We start from the raw sequence: 17,070 nt of genomic DNA on the forward strand, positions 1-17,070 counted from the left end.
ACTATAGTAAGGAGCTAACTGTGCTTAATTTCCAGGGAATTTAAGGGCTCTTTCATACCGTCAGCTTTCTCTAGATTTTGTCCTCTTATTGTAACCCGACATACTTGCCTGCAGTATAATGGAAAACTAGCTTTTGTTTGCCATGACAGATACAGTAGCTACCTCATAGACCAAGGATACAGAACTCAAATAACTTGAAAGCCATTTTCCACTTTTATTAATTCAAGATGGTCAAATTGCTGCCCTGAATGCAGAAAAGACTTGGTTGCAATTTACCTTAGGATTTTAAACACTCATTCTCTGTCATCTTTACACTTCTGCCAATCAGTTTGAACACCTCTCTCCTTCTTTCTTCTCCAAGTTTCATAGCACAGTGTGTCTGCTTTCTCTCTGCATCACCTCTGCCCTGCATTCTCTTTCTCTCTCTCCCCCCATTATAGGCATTTCTGCACCCTATATTTCAAAGTCAACCTAAATGAAATTGCAGCAGTTTTAAGTATTAAATATAGACTGCTTCAATCACATAAAACTGGATGATCCAGCTATTTAAAAAAGATCAAGTAGTTCTGATAAGAACTAATCTGCCTGCTTACCTTTCACTCTCCCCACAACTAGTCCAAATTATATAGGCAGTTCGCAAGGTGGTTCACTTGCACCTCAAACATTCACTCATCCACCATCTTGAATTAGGGTGGATGACCTCATTACAAACTATGCCATTGAGGGGTGTGTGCCTATAACTGTTTCAAATTTGGTTCAAATCAAGTGGCTTACAAGTTAGCCCACTTGCAACTAAAATGTTCATGCGTCTGCCATCTTGATTTGGGGTGGATTACATCATTGCAAACTGCACCATTGAGGTGTCCCTATGTGCCACTCACTATAGCCATTCCAAATTTTGGTTCAAATTGGATAGGTGGTCCACAAGTTAGGCCACTTGTTCCTCAGATGTTTATGCACCCACCATCTTGAATTGGGTTGGATGACATCACAAACTTCGCCACTGAGGTATCCCTACAACTGTGCCCAATTTGGTTCATATTGGTCCAGACATTGCAAAGTTGATGGGCAGGGGGCACGCACATATGCACAATGCCAGGTGATCTCATAGCTTAATTTCCTTAAGAAAAGGAGGCTGTAAAAGGACATGCAGATAAGGGAGCTCACTTTTTAGTGAAAACTTGGGTATCACAAAAAATTGGGAAAGGGCTGCAAACAGTGGATATTTTGTATTCCCCCAAGGACCACAAAAATCCAGAGGGAACTACAGTTGGCTCTTTTCTCTTATATCATGAAGCTTGCTATAGATAGATAAAATATTCTTGCACTCAAGCATTTTAAACTTTAGTTCCAAGGTGAATGTATCTGAATAAGTTGTTTATTACAGTAAAATAAAAGTAAACAATTCAAAGTATGCATTGGTAGGAGATAGGTTAGTTTGTGTACATTGCATAGCAAGAATAATGTCAGAAGTGACACACAGTTCAGCAGCAAAAATGTTGTTTTGATTCAACAATATCAAGTGCTTCAAAACTCAGTTTCTAATATTAAGCTAAATTAAATGCAAACAGAAGCATTGGTCTTGGCTTGACAAATTCAGTTAAAATAAATTTCATTGCAGCATTTACTTTTTAAACTGTGTTTTGTAAATAAGGAGATAAGCATCCCCTTGTTGAATCAGACCAACTTACTTTGTGTTGTGTTGGGGAATGTGGGCAAACACACCATTCCCTTGCCATAATTAGGTCTCCCTTCCCATAATTATGTCCCATTTGGGATGGTCAGCAGAGAAGAGGCAATGTGTTTTTGATGAATGTATTTATTTGATTTGGTTTCTATTCCGTCCTTCCAAAATGGCTCAGGGCAGTTTACATTAAAACAAAACTAAAATCAATTAACAATTAAAATCGAAAACTGTAAAAACAACAGAAAACCATTATTAAAACAATTAAAATGGTTAAAAAACCCCTGCACAACCAGGCCAAACCTTGACAGTTTAAAAACAGTTTTAAAATCCTGGAAGGCCAGGCCAAACAGATAGGTCTTAAAGACTCTCCTGAAGGCCAATAATGAACTCAGATTACGGATTTCTGCTGGGAGTGCATTCCACAACCCAGGAGCAGCTACAGGGAAGGCCTACATCTGAGTCGCCACCAGACGTGTTGGTGGTAACTGAAGATGGACCTCCTCAGATGACCTTAACATGTGGTGGGGATCGTGCAGAAGAAGGCGCTTTTTAAGATAACTCAGACCTAAGGCGTTCAGGGATTAAAGGTAATAACCAGCACTTTGTATTTTGCCCGGAAACATATTGGCAGCCAGTGCAACTATTTTAAAACAGGCATAATATAGTCTCTCCGGGTTGCCCCAGAGACCGGTCTGGCTGCCGCATTTGGAACTAACAAGTTTCCGAACTACGTACAAAGGCAGCCCCATGTAGAGTGCATTGAAATAGTCAAGCTTGGAGGTTACCAGTTGATGCACCACTGTTTTGTGGTCGTCCTCTTCAAGGAATGGTCGCAGCTGTTGAATCAGCTGAAGCTGATAGAAAGCACTCCTGGCCATAGCCTCCACCTGAGATACCAGGGTGAGGCTTGGGTCCAGGAGTACTCCCAAGCTGCATACCTGCTCCTTCTGGGGGAGTGCAACATCATCCAGTGCAGGAAGGTCTAATTCATCAAATTCTGAGCCCCTACATTGAACACCTCCATCTTGCTTGGATTCAGTTTCAATTTGTTATCCCTCATCCAGCCCATTACTGCCTGTAGGCAGGTATTTAGGGAATGAACGCCATTTCCTGATGATGATGATGATGATGATGATGATAAGAAGTAGATTTGGGTGTCATCATCATACTGCTAACACCCAGCACCAAATCTCTGGATGACCTCATCCAGCAGAGTCACACTCCCTCAATCGATTCCCTGGTAAAGGTCATCCATCAAGCCAGCCAAGGCTCTCAACCCCATAGCCAGCTCTAAAGCCAGTTTGAAATGGGTCTAGATAATCAGTTTCCTCCAAAACTGCCTGGAGCTGGTCGGCCACCACCCTCTCAATGACCTTGCCCAACCAAGAGAGATTGGAGACTGGCCTATAACTATCCACTGCTAAGGGGTCCAGGGAAGGCTTCTTAAGAAGCGGTCTAACCATTGCCTCCTTCAAACAAGGAGGCACCTTACCTTCCCTCAGTGATGCATTTATGGTATTAACCAGGCCATCTCCAACAATCTCCCTGCTTGACAGAAGCAGCCAAGTTGGGCAAGGATCTAGAGAACAGGTGGTAGGCCGCACCGCCCCAAGCAGCTTGTTCACATCATCAGGAGTCACAGATTGAAACTGATCCAATCTAGTACTGCAAGAGGGATACCTCCTGGATATCTTGCTGGATACCTCCTTCATAGACCCTGCAAAAGTAGTGGAGTACAAATCAGCCTGGATACAGGAATTTTTCCCTGCAAAGAACCCATTAAAAGCATCACAGAATAATGTTTCCAGAGACTGGTTTAAAGCAGAAGGAGCAGAAATCATACTCCTCACAACCCAGGATAGTTCTGCTGAACGCAAATCTGCAGGTGCATGTGCGTGGACCAAAATCTCTTTTTTGCCGCACACACTACTGCCACATAAGCCTTCAAATGGGTCCTAAGCTGCGTCCTGTCAGATTAGCAATAGCAATAGCAATAGCACTTACATTTATATACCGCTCTATAGCCGAAGCTCTCTAAGCGGTTTACAATGATGTAGCATATTGCCCCCAACATTCTGGGTACTCATTTTACCGACCTCGGAAGGATGGAAGGCTGAGTCAACCTTGAGCCCCTGGTCAGGATCGAACTTGTAACCTTCTGGTTACAGGGTGGCAGTTTTACCACTGCGCCACCAGGGCCAAGTTCTCCTCCACTTGCGTTTCAGTTGCCTACCCAGCCACTTCAGCCCTCGAAACTCCTCAGTATACCAAGTGGCCATTTTAGAAGCAGTGTGGAAGGGCTTAAGAGCAATCATGTCTACTGCCCTGGTGAGTTCCCTGTTCCAGGTGCCCACCAGGGCATTGACAGAATCACTGGCCGCACCAGCTTTGAAACCCTCCAAGGCTCTTTCGAGTCCAGCAGCCTTTTTGGATGGACCATTCTAATACGTCCACCACCCCTGGGCCTGCAGGGGTGGATTGTGGCTGTGAAACCAACCTTAAACAGGCAGCAGTCCGTCCATAGGGGAAACCACCGATTACCCCACCCACAGCACATCCTCCTGATCCGAACAAAAGTCTAAATCAAATGTATGGCCGGCAACATCAGTTGGTTCAAAACTAATTGGGATAGGCCCATAGTTGTCATGGCCACTATGAACTCCTGAGCCACACCAAACAAGCCAGCCCCAAAGTGGATATTGAAGTCCCTCAGCACCAAAAGTCTAGGAGTCTCCAACACCAACACCACAACCATCTCCATCAGCTTAGTTATGGAGTCAGTTGGGCAGCGGGGTGGACAGTACACCAACAGAATCCCCAATCTGTCCCTAGTACCCAGCCTCAAATATATATACTCAATATAAGCCAACTGTCTCATAGGGGTCCTGGTAAAGGAAATGGTTTTCTTATGGACCACAGCCACTCCACCACCACCGCCCACTTCCCCTAGCCTGCTCCATGACAGAATAACCTGGTGGGAGAAACTGAGCCCACACTGGACCACTCGTTTCCCCCAACCAGGTCTCAGTTATACATGCCAGATCAGCTCCCTCATCCATGATCAAATCACGGACAATTTCAGTTTTATTCTGAACTGACCTGCCATTGCAGAGGAGCAAGGCCAGACTCTGTGGGTAGTTGGAGCTGCTCCCTAAGGCCTGAGAGCTGCCAAGGCAGTTGGAAGTGGAAACAGTTACTAAATTACCAATTTCCCTTCCCCTGTAATGGCAAACTGCTCTGCCAGCACCAATTCTTCTATTCCCCACCACTACAGTAATAGCTGCCCCAGAACGGCCGGATGCATGCGCACACACACACACACACACCATCCCACTCAAAAGAGCCCAAACACATATCTGCAAAATGGCCTGGCACAACCCAATAAAAATAAAAGACCAGCAACCTCTGATCAATTGCCCCGTCCCCTTTAATTGCCCCTTCCAGCAAGTTCTTCAAATTCTATTTTGTGGTCACACTATGACACAGACAGAATGTTGGGAACTGGCTTTTTTAAGGGGCTGGGTTGGTTTATAAGGGGCACAATTGAATTGCATGCAGGAAGGACGTTGGTGTAGAGAGTGGGCACACATGTCTCCTCCTCCATGCAATTCAGTGCACCTAAAAATGCATGAGGGGAAGCTAAATTGCTCTTCATGCTGTCAGTTGCTAGTGAGAGATTCATGCGCACCTGCTATTAAAGTGGGCCAATTGGCATATCATTGAAACTGGCCTATGGGTAGCTTTTAGAAAGCTAGCACCAGGTCCAGCCCAAGACATTTTTCTGCTGAAGCAGAGCACCAAATGCCATCCCCTTCCTTCCTATTCCTCTTCCTTCTATTAAAATAACACCTTTCCTTGCTTCCAAATTTCTACCTTTGTCTTCCTTTTCAATTAAACTGTCTCTCCCCCCTTCATTTATACCTGTTTAGGGGAGCAAATGTGAAATTTAAGATTTCGGTTTGGTTCCCTATATACAAATTTATGGATAGTAAGCCAGTTCACTTACAAATGTCCCAAAATCAGCTTCATAGCAGGACAAGCCGTGGCTAACACTGACTTTGCCTTTAGCACTGCTATTGTGTGTTAAGCTGATGCCAACAATGAATGTCTGTTGTGACCAGAGCTGTCTTGTGGTAGAGGAGAGCTGGTCTTGTGGTAGCAAGCGTGACCGTGACTTGTCCCCTTACTAAGCAGGGCCTGCCCTGGTTGCATATGAATGGGAGACTAGAAGTGTGAGCACTGTATTCCCCTCGGGATATTCCCCTCAGGGGATGGAGCCACTCTGGGAAGAGCATCTATGTTCCAAGTTCCCTCCCTGGCTTCTCCAAGATAGGGCTGAGAGAGATTCCTGACTGCAACCTTGGAGAAGCCACTGCCAGTCTGTGAAGATAATACTGAACTAGATAGACCAATGGTCTGACTCAGTATATGGCATGTTCCTTTGACCCCCATAATTTCCTTGCTGGTTGGTTACAAACAATCTAGACTCCATTATACATGGCTAGGTGTCATGGCTCAGACTTCAGAATCAGAAGAATCAGAGCAGGAGGACTCACCTGCTAGTGAGCCACAGCAACAAGAATTGGCAGAGAAACCAGACTCTGGAGCTGAAGATTCTCAACAGCTGCCAGACTTGGTTTCTGATGAGGAAGAGCCTGGGATTTCCCCTGTATTGAGATGACATATCAAGAGACAGGCTCAGTGGGACTCACGCAGGTGCAGGAGATCACAAGAAAGAAAGCCAAACTGCTGACTCAGGGAAGCCTGATTGGTTGTTGGTTCTGTGGAACCATATATATTCAAAAATCTCCCATGGCTGAGTTGCTGTTTGCAACTTCGCTGGCATCTTAAAGTGTGCTCTTGCATATTATATCTTTTCCGTGTTCCAGTTTGTCATGTCTGTACTTCCCTGCATTGTTCCCTTTATTCCTTGTTCTGTGTCCTTCGCTTGTTTCATTCCTTGTTTTGTCCTTTCCTTCCACTTATTACTCAGTTATTGTTAGATGGGGGTACCTAGTTTCAGTTCAGGGGACTTTATTCATTTACTGTTATCTTTGCAAGCCTTTTATTTTCCTTCATCCAGTTTCATTGCTGCTTTCTGTTTACTTTCATGGGGTTGTAAATCCTGTAGGGTTAGCTGGGCTATCAGTTCACGACACTAGGACTTCTTGTGTGTCAGTATGCATTAATTTTCACTTAACATAAAATCTTATCAGCCATTCTGTTGACTAGTCACTCAGCTCAGTGACTCCTTTCATGGTCCTGTCTCTTCACCATCTTGAAAAATTTGCTTTTGTCTGCAAAATGCCTACGTAGCAATTCAATCACTCTTGCCTCTAGATCATTTATGAAGAATGCATATAGTACCAGTCAGAGCACAAACCCTTGGGAAACTTCACAGTTTACTTTTGTTGTGTAAATTATTCATACCCTCTGTTTCCTGTTTTTGACCAGTTTCCGATTCATAAGAGGACATGTTCTCTTATCTCATGTTTGCTGAGCTTCCTTAGTGAGGGTCTTGGTCAAAAGCTTTTTCAGAATCCAAGTATGCAGTGTCTATCCATCCCTATACCCAATAATCTTTTAGTGCAGTCATTCTAAGCTTGACGTTTCTGTCATTTTTTTTACAAGTATCTATACTTTTTAGATCCTCTTTAAGGATCACTTTGTATATATACTTCTTTTTTAAAAATTAACTTCCTTTAGGTTCAGTGTTGTTGGGGTTTGTTTGTTTTCACCTTCTTGCCTCACTTGGAGGACATTATCTTAAAGGATGAACCATCCCAAACCAGATGACTTCTGCACCTATTCATACTGCCCCAGAAGTCAGTTTAAAAGCTGCTGTATAAACTTTGCAGTTTTAAGTGCCGGGAGTAAGGTTCCATTAGAATTCTAGTGGTGCCTCTATCAAATCTCTGTTTAATATAACATCTTTTTTTTAAAAAATGAAGTTGCTTAGAAATTTAGTGTGTTGAGTGATGTTAATTGATTGGAGTGATGTTAATTTATTGCTAGAGACAGAAATGGCATGTAAGATTTGTGTCAGTGTAGCTGTCATGCATGTTAGCTGTAAGTAACAATATATTCTTTACAGAAGCAATCTAGTGTTCTTGACACTAGGCTAAAGTTAGGTTAAGGGTATAGAAATTATGAGGGAAGAGTGCAGTTGAATGTACAGTTGATGTGTGAGAGAGGATCTCCTTGCCCAGGAGGTCAGATGTGATACACATCTCTCTAACTGATCAGTCTCTTACAGCTGCCCCAAGGAAAGAATTGTGTTTCAGTTCTAGATGGATTGACAGAATGTGACCTCCTTTTTCTAAAGGCCTTTGTGGGACTGCGGTTGCAGTTGGCTTTGTTCTTTAAGCTTCAACTTTGGATATGTTTGCAGTTGGGAGTCGCTCCATCTTTCGTTATATAGAAAAGATGTTTCTTTTTAAAGTTATATGCTGTAAGGAATACTTAAAAGGATATTTTGGAGAATGTTATATCAAAATGATTAAACTCAAGCTGTGGACTGTAAAAAAATTATAGCTTTACAGGCCACATGCCTGCCTACCCTTCAATCACTGTCAAAGTGATAATTTCTGCAATAATATGTTTCTTTTATTGTGGGATTCTAAACACCAAGTGCTGTTTAAACATTAAACTGAATTGTTTATGTTAGCGCTGTACTCAGTGTGTCATACATCAGGCCACTATAATCTCTCATCGAATGTGAAACTCTGTCATGAATCATGGCTTGTGTATTGGAAATTACTGTAATTTTGATTGGAAATTACAGGGCTCTTGAAATGTTCCTAATTATGATATAATGTTAACCACGACTTCAAACCTGTGTGCTTCTTTAGCTGTCTCTTATTTTCATGCAAAGGTTATGCATTAAGAAGAAATATCCATTGTCAGCACCCCATCATATTATCCATTCTTAGAGTTTTTTGCTTAACTCTGATAGTATATCCACAAAGCCACTGAGTTGCTTGTGATACTTACATATGCAAATACCAGTTTTTTTCTCTGTTATAAAAGTCACATAGGAGATTTTTTATAATTCATTTTAAATTTAGTTTTAAATCTAGTGGGTTTTTAAAAGAGAAAAGGCCAAAGGGAATAACACGATTTCCAAGAAATAGGGAGTTGACATATAGCTGAAAATAATCAAGTTAACAGCAGCAGCATTAGGAGATTTATCACTGAGATTATCTGTAGTCTTGCTTAAAAATACACACAACATAGCACATCCTCCCAGTTATTAATATCCTATTAATATGTAGCTCATACATGCATTTTAAAGGAGAGCCTGCTTAGCATAAGAGCACTTTATGCCAGACTCACCATGACCATTGCTGGCAGTCTATTTTAAGTTTTGATCGCACTGCTGGCATTTTTAAGGTGTGTTGCTTCAATATGAAACTCCTGAGTTTTAGTTGTCAGATAATGGCTTTGATCTCCAATATCCCTAGTTTGTGTGTACATCTGGGTTTGACCAAGCATAGCTCACTTACACAACCCTCCAAAGTTTTTAGTGACTGTAAAAAGGAATTTATCTGGAGTGCAAACCACACATGTGGCACTGCTGAGGAAATTCTATTAAGAAAGCCTAGGAATATGTAATACTCTTATACATGGACCTGGAAATTGTGGTCATTAGCTTTCAAACTCTTACTGTATCCATCCAAAATGCTCTCACAGCATGCAACCTCATGGCATTCTTTGCTATATGATGATTTCCCCACATCAAGCATTTTGTCTCCTGATTAGACAATTGAATTTCTGTGTGCTGAAAAGTTAAGACCTGTTAGAGCAAAAATGTGAGTCCTCCTCTTTAGATAGACTGTAATTCCAAATTCAAGACAGTCTTTTCAGTAATATCAATAGCTGATTACATATTGAGAACAACGATAAAGGCAAGTGAAATGATTTTAAATTAGTTTTAATGAGTTATTTATCTGTTTTTATATTTGAACTGCCCAGAGTCATTTGGGTGAGGCAGTATAAAATCTAATAAATAAATAAAATTTTATAAAGAAAGAGTAAGGCTGAAAGACTTTAATCTCAATTTTTCAGTAGCAAATAATCATTCTTTAAAGACTAATCAGGACTTTTTCTGGCTTTCAAACTCTATACAGTTGCACGATTTACACATGTTAAGTAGACATATTGAATGGGGTGGTGCCATTTGGCATCTCCACTGCCACAGACAATGTGACATAAAGACTACTTCCGTGCAGGGCTCAGACTCCCCCTCCCTGCACTCCGCCCCATGATGTTTGGCTACAATGGATGCAACATGAGACAAGTCACTTAAAAAGGCAGCTTGGTTTAGGCAAAGTTGCTGCACAGTTTTACTATTTGGTAGTGCCATCATTCGCGACAGCTGTTGTTTAGTAATTTGAATAGCACCATATATGATCCTGCCATTTCACAAAAAGTATCCTCTTATTATTTAGTTAATGTCATGATATTGCTTAAATTACACTTCTGTTTATTTCCGGAAATGAATGTTTGATAGTATTTTTATGTTTCCATGAATAACTATTCATCTGGCATATATCATTGGATAATGATTTAAAAAAACAAAAAATTAGATTGGCGTTGACTTGTTTGATCCATGTGCTGCATTGCTGTATCATACCTCCTAATATTAGTTTAAATACCAAATACTGTATTCAGAATAGGCTTTGTTAATAAAATATTGTTTTACACTGGGCATTTAACAGCTGAAAAATTATTAGCACACTAGATAAAACGTCTTTGTGTGAATACTACATAAGAGAAACTTTAAAATGCAAAATGGGCATGATTCTGACAAAGTTATACACCTTTGAGTCCTACTGCTGCATTTGTTGAGCTAAGCACATCCTTTAGCACTTTCCATTGATACTGCTAGGACTGAAAGGTGCTCAGCTTTGGCTGGATCATTACCAATATATATTTCTAAATATGCCTATGCTGCTGAAAGAATGACTTCTAAATATATCATCCTATAGAAAACAGTTCTTGTTGCTAAAATGTAAATACGCCACTGTATTTTGAGAGCAAGACAGTCATTGCCTTCCGTGGTGTCCAAGAGAAACTCACAGGTTTTTATTATGCTCTTTTAAAACTATGATCTGCATGGAACATTCCTATGGAGCACAGAGTGCTGATGACTGTCTAATAGTATTTAATACTTGACTTGGACCCAGGCCTTGTTTTAGAATTTATATAGCACTACATGTACTTGCAACAATCTGATACAGTCAGACTGCTGCATGTTACAGAATATTGCTTAACTTCCGGCCCTTCTATCTTTATCATACCAGTTGGTCAGTCAGTTACTTCAGCTGAAATTAATAGGTACTTGAGGCTTGGTAGTGAACTATATATTCAATACTAGGCTATTGCATGAGCATTTTAAATTAGGATGCTTCATTAGAAATGTTCAGCATTTCCTATTTTCGGGGTTCCTTTTAAAACATTGTACATGTTAGAACTTATTAGAACAGCTTTTTTCAGACTTTTTGTGAAATATTTAACCTTCCATTTTCCATACATGTTCCCTGCCCTTCACTGGGTATACCTGTCCTGATCCTCTTTCCAGTACTTTGTCTGTCTACCCCTCTTTCTCTCTCTCTCTCTCTCTCACTCACACACACACACACACACACACACACACACCCCTACAACAGACCTTTTCTACCCGGCTCCTCCATGGCACTTCATTTCTTTTAGTTCAGTTTAGTCCACAGCAGTCAGGAATTAGCAGCCCCAGTGCAGGTAACCTTAATGTAAAGTTTGTAGGGCCTTCTGTAAGGTGGTATGTAAAATAATTAACTTGGTAGGAATGAATGGCTACGCATTTGCTTTAAAACTGCTGCTCACATGCAAGTATCCTGCTTTGTCCAGACAGGCATATGTTGGAACTAGGCCATTAGGCTTCTGGTACTTATTAGCATGTTTTAATAGTGTAGTGAGGGTGCAAAAAATGTTAACGCACACTTCTGTTTTCAGCATGTACTTTAATTATTGCTGTAATCCTTATTTGTCAACTATATGTTTAACAGTTTTGCAAACTTCTGAACTTTGCAAGGTTCTTCATCATGCACGAGTGTGAAATGAATTTTTACTTGTAAAAATTGAGGGGGACACTTTTTTCAATTTTTTGAGACACTGGAAAGCCTTGACTGTGCTCCCTGTCTGTCTTGAGGAAGTCACAGCTTATGCAATTTATAAATTCATCCATTCGTCTTCTCCTTAACATCAGGTTTTTAAAATCCTGCTTAATATCATTGATTCATTCACTACCACCTCCCAAAAAGAGCTCATTATCATAATAATTAAAGTAGCAAAGGAATCGGGAGTAGTTGAGACTTCCAGTTTTTCTTATCAATCTCACTAACCACCATGAGAGGCTGGCAGTGGGGGGCGCTATGCAGTGTTCCCTCTAAGGTGTGCGCACATGCCTGCACTCACAATTTTTTTAAATGTCCGCTCAGTTAATTTTAGATCCCACTCAGGTTGAAGCAGGAAGGCCCCATTCTGAATGCATGTGTGCACAAACTGCCTGGATACTCCCGCCCAGAACAAAACTCATTCTGCACACAGATGAAAAAAATTAGAGAACACTGGTGCTATCCTTCCCCCAAACAAAAGCAAACATAGGATCTGGCAGAATACCAGACTTAACAGCATCCAGAGAACTCTCTCGAGCAGGGAGCTTTCTCCAGCCCCTCCTCCCTATGCCTGTAACTTCCCAGCTGGAACACCTGCTAATCTAGTACGCAGTCTGGAAGTGCTTCTGGATCCAAACCTCTCCCTGGTATCTCGGATTGAGGCAGTGGCCAGAGGTGTGTTCTATTAGCTTTGGCTGATATTCCAGCTGTGTCTGTTTCTTGAGATAAATGACCTCAGAACAGTGGTACATTTGCTGGTAACCTCCAGACGTGACTACAGAATGCACTTTATGTGGGGCTGCCTTTGTATGTTGTAGAAAAACTGCAGTTGGTGCAAAATACGGCAGCCAGGTTGGTCTCTAGGTCATCTTGAAGATACCATATCCCTCCTATACTAAAAGAGCTACACTAGTTGTCAATATATTTCTGGGCAAAATACAAAATGCTCATCCTAAATAAATAGCTTAGGACTGGGTATTTAAGAGAACTTCGTCTTCACCATGACCCCCATTGCCCATTGAGATCATCCAGAGAGCTTTGTCTACAGTTGTCACCAGTTTGTCTGGTGACCACATAGTGACCGGCCTTCTCTCTTGCTGCCCCAAGACTCTGGAATGCACTCCCTGTTGAAATAAGAGCTTCCCCATCTCTGACAATTTTAAAAATACGTAAACACTTCTCCTCACCCAAGCTCTTTAGTTGGACTGTGATTTTAAATTGCGTTAAGGTTTTTATTTTTTGTGTGTTTGACTTGTTTCATTTTGTTGTAAACCACCCAGAAACAAAGGTTTGGGGTGGTGCACAAATTTGATACATAAATAATCAAGCTACTCCAGCTTCTGATCTTTCATGAGCATTGCGCACTCAAGGAAGTAAAAAATCAGGTTGAAAATGCAGCCCCTGAAACCAAAGGAACTGTATTCTTTCATCTATTTTTACTTCCTTTTGCAGGTGGAGCCAGGCCCATCCCCCCCTAGCAATCAGACTGGCTGGAGCAGCTTGATGAGCAGGCTGTTCCAGCCACTAAGACTAAAACAAGAAGTTGAGGGAGAAGGGGTTGGAGGAAGCTCTTTACTTGGGAGATTTCACTGGCTGTTGTAAGTTTGATCTTCCTGTGCTTGTTTTTGTTTGGGGGCAGGGAGGGGCAAGAGAGGAAAGGGAGGATTGGATGGCAAGAGAAAGAAAAGAGAGGCTTAGGGTGTGTTAGTCATGTGCACCGGACCGCGGAGCTGCGGTTCGGTGCTGGGGTGGGGGGTTCCATTAAGGGCGGGGGGGGCTTTACTTAAAAGTCTTCCTAGTTCCTTCTTCGCGCGTGCGCAGAAGGCTCCCTGCACTTTGCACTCGGCAAGGCAGGGAGCGGGTGGGCGGACGGACGTCTCGCTGCCGCCCGCCCGAGCGCGGTTTCTCCGCCGGAATCTCCGGTCCGGGCGAGATTTAAAGGGGCTTCAGCGGCAGCAGGGGGCTTCGAGGGGGCGGCAGGGAAGCACCCTGCCGCCCCCCGATGTTTAAAATTCCGAGGAGCAGAGCCATAATTGGTAATAGAAGCGGGCGGCGAGGGATCCTGCCGCCCGGATTTCTTACAATATTTACGGCGCCAACGCGGGAAAGGGCGGGAGGGGTAAGTAAAGCCCTCCCGCCCTTAATGGAACCCCCCACCCTAACCCTCCCAAACCAAAACCACCCCTTCTCCAGACCGGTTCGGAGGCCAGTAGAATGGCCTCCGAACTGATCCGTGCACACCCCTAGGGTGTGTGTGAGAGAGGGGGGAGGGGGCAAGGCTTGGTGGAGGAGAGAGAGAACTGGCTTCAGCTGGCACCATCTCTGGATCTAAGCATTACCTGCCCTGCCTCGAACTCCCCACCCCCGCCAAGTCTCAGGAGCCACCACCTGCCACTGTGCATGAAATTCATTCCCCAAGTAGAGAAGCAGATCTGGCGCCATTCATTACAATGGCAACAGCTTCAGTGATTAATGGAATGCTAGAGAAGTTGGGATGAATAATTCTTTATCTTCCCATGTAGCTTTAAAACCCCTACCATGAGCAGAGCAGGGAATTGAATCCTGATTGTTTTTCTAAACCTGTTCCACCTATTCCAAAGCAGTCATGTCATTAGGGCCTAAGATGCATGTAAGGAACACGAGGAAAGAGGATGCTGGTTTCACCCTCCACCATGTGTGTCTGCTAATGTCAAGGATGGGGCACGGGTTTTGCTTCAATCATAATGTTGTTCCCAGGTGCAGCACTTTACTTTTTATCTTAAGAATAAATGGCAGCCTCTTGCTTAGATGGTGTTCTAAGGGACACCATTGGTAAAAGGTAAAGTGTGCAGCCGAGTCGACTCCTGGTGACCACATAACCCTGTGGTTGTCTTTGGTAGAATACTACTACTACTAGAATACAGGAGGGGTTTACCATTGCCACCTCCCACCCAATATGAGATTGAGATATCTCCATATATTGCTGCTGCCTGATACAGGTGTTTCCCATAGTCTGGGAAACATCCCAGCAGGGATTTGAGTGGAAGCTAAATCCTCTTTCTTGATTCTCTTATATTCATAGGTCCGTGCCATGTTTTGATGAATGGGACAGAACTTGAGAATTTGAACAAATTTGCATTGCCATCACCAACCAACAAAATATGTATATACCTCTTTTAAATAGACGTTTCCAAAGTGGTTTACACAGAGAAATAATAAATAAGTGAATAACATGGATCCCTGTCCCCAAAGGGCTCAGAATAAAAAAGAAAGAAACAGACACCAGCAACAGTCATTGGAGGTACTATGCTGGGGGTGGATATGGCCAGTTACCTTCCCCCTGTTAATTAAAGAGAATCACCACATTTAAAAAGTTGCATCTTTGCCCAGTTACTACAGTGCATCCCTTTATGTATGTGTGTCCCTATATATAAATTCAGGTTCGCATAACTTTTGCAAAATGACAGCACTAGTTTTCCAACCCACAAAAGAAATGGGAAAATAGACAATTTTTCACAAATTTTAAACCTTTCCCCTAATCTCCGTAGGACATCAACTGCTTTTGTTGTCCCTAGGAGCTATTATTCACCCATGGGGAACAATGGGGTGTTTCGAGTATCCCCATTGTTCCCTATGGCCAGAACAGTTTTGCATTGCAATTTGCAATGCATTTCACAACCCTGCCTTGAAAAACACTGCAGAAGTACACAGTAAAAGGGAATCTGTCCCAATACAGAACACGCATTTCAAACACAATCCAAAAGTGGCCAAAAAAGAATCACTGACCCAGAATCGATTGTGCCTGCACTGCAGTACCATCATTTGCCCAAGTCACGCTCTCACATACAGTGACTTCTTACTTCAACATTGCAACAGCTGCCACAGCAGCACCTTTACTTAGCAGCCAGCATAGCCATAAGCTCAACTAGAGCAACTTCAGCCACATTTTGACTGAGTACATCTTGCAGTTCAGATTACAGACAGAGCCGAGCAGAGCAGTGAGTGAAGCACAAGTCGCGAGGCCAGACATGGAGCTCATCACAGAAGTCACCAAGAAATATTATGCGTGCACACACAGAGAGAGCTGCCACTGTCCATGGTTTCTCACCACAACACTGTCTCACAAACAAAACAAACCACAACTCAAGGAATGCAGGCACCCAAGTTCTGCCTTTGTCAATCTGAGATCCAGCAAAACCAGATAGTTATAGCAGCAATAGCACAGCATATTATACTGGGTGTGGAGAAAAGAAACCACAAAATCAAACCTTCATGTATGTGTGTCCCTATATATAAACTCAGGGTCGCATAACTTTTGCAAAATGACAGCGCTGGTTTCCCAACCCACAAAAGAAATGGGAAAGTAGACAATTTTTCACAAATTTTTAACCTTTCTCCGAAACCCCCACAGGACATCAACTGCCTTTGTTGTCCCTAGGAGCTATTGTTCACCCATGGGGAACAATGGGGTGTTTCGAGTATCCCCATTGTTCCCTATGGCCAGAACAGTTTTGCATTGCAATTTGCAGTGCATTTCACAACCCTGCCTTGAAAAACATTGCAGAAGCACACAGTAAAAGGGAATCTATCCCAATACAGAACACACATTTCATATACTGGGTGCGGAGAAAAGAAACCACAATATCAAAACTTCATGTATGTGTAAAATCAAACCTTCCTTGATTCCTTTCTCCTCTCCTGATGGATTCTCTTCAAGAGCTCTCTCTGCCTCCCAGTCCCTTTGAATATATCTTTTGAAATTCCCTCCTTTTGTGTTTCCCTCCCCCAGCCAATGGGGGCACAGTTGCCCATGACAACACTTGATTTGTATGATAAGCCAACTAAAAATCAAGGAGATCACAAGCCAATTGGAAGTCAGTGCCAGAAAACCAATCAGCAAGGGAAAAACAGCCCACCAAAATGGTGTGCAAAACAGAAATGTTTAGATTAAAACAGGGTTGTTTCATTCCAAGCTAAAAAAAAAAAAGACCCTTTATTTGAAGGATGTTCTGTTTCGAGCTTTGAAGCAGCCTGCACATCCCTATTACATGGATACTGAGAAGAGAAGTCAAGTATATACATATTAATCAATGCAAAACAATATTAAGTTGAAATATAGGATGCAACGTCTCTCAGCACTGCTCCATATAGGAAAGTGCCATATAGTTTACAGGAATATCTGTTCAAGCAGCTCTTGGTGGCTTTTACCATTAGAGAGAGAGAGAGAGTGTGTGTGTGTGTAAATATATT

General features: G+C 42.4%; 1 protein-coding gene across 13 annotated transcripts in view; it reads left to right on the plus strand.

Moving 5' to 3' along the window:
* SATB1 (SATB homeobox 1) overlaps positions 1-17,070 on the plus strand; it is a 158,614-nt gene that overhangs the window by 111,293 nt on the left and 30,251 nt on the right. The window lies entirely within an intron of this gene.

This window comes from Hemicordylus capensis, chromosome 6, assembly GCF_027244095.1.
Source record: "Hemicordylus capensis ecotype Gifberg chromosome 6, rHemCap1.1.pri, whole genome shotgun sequence".
NCBI classification, from domain to species: Eukaryota; Metazoa; Chordata; class Lepidosauria; order Squamata; family Cordylidae; genus Hemicordylus; species Hemicordylus capensis.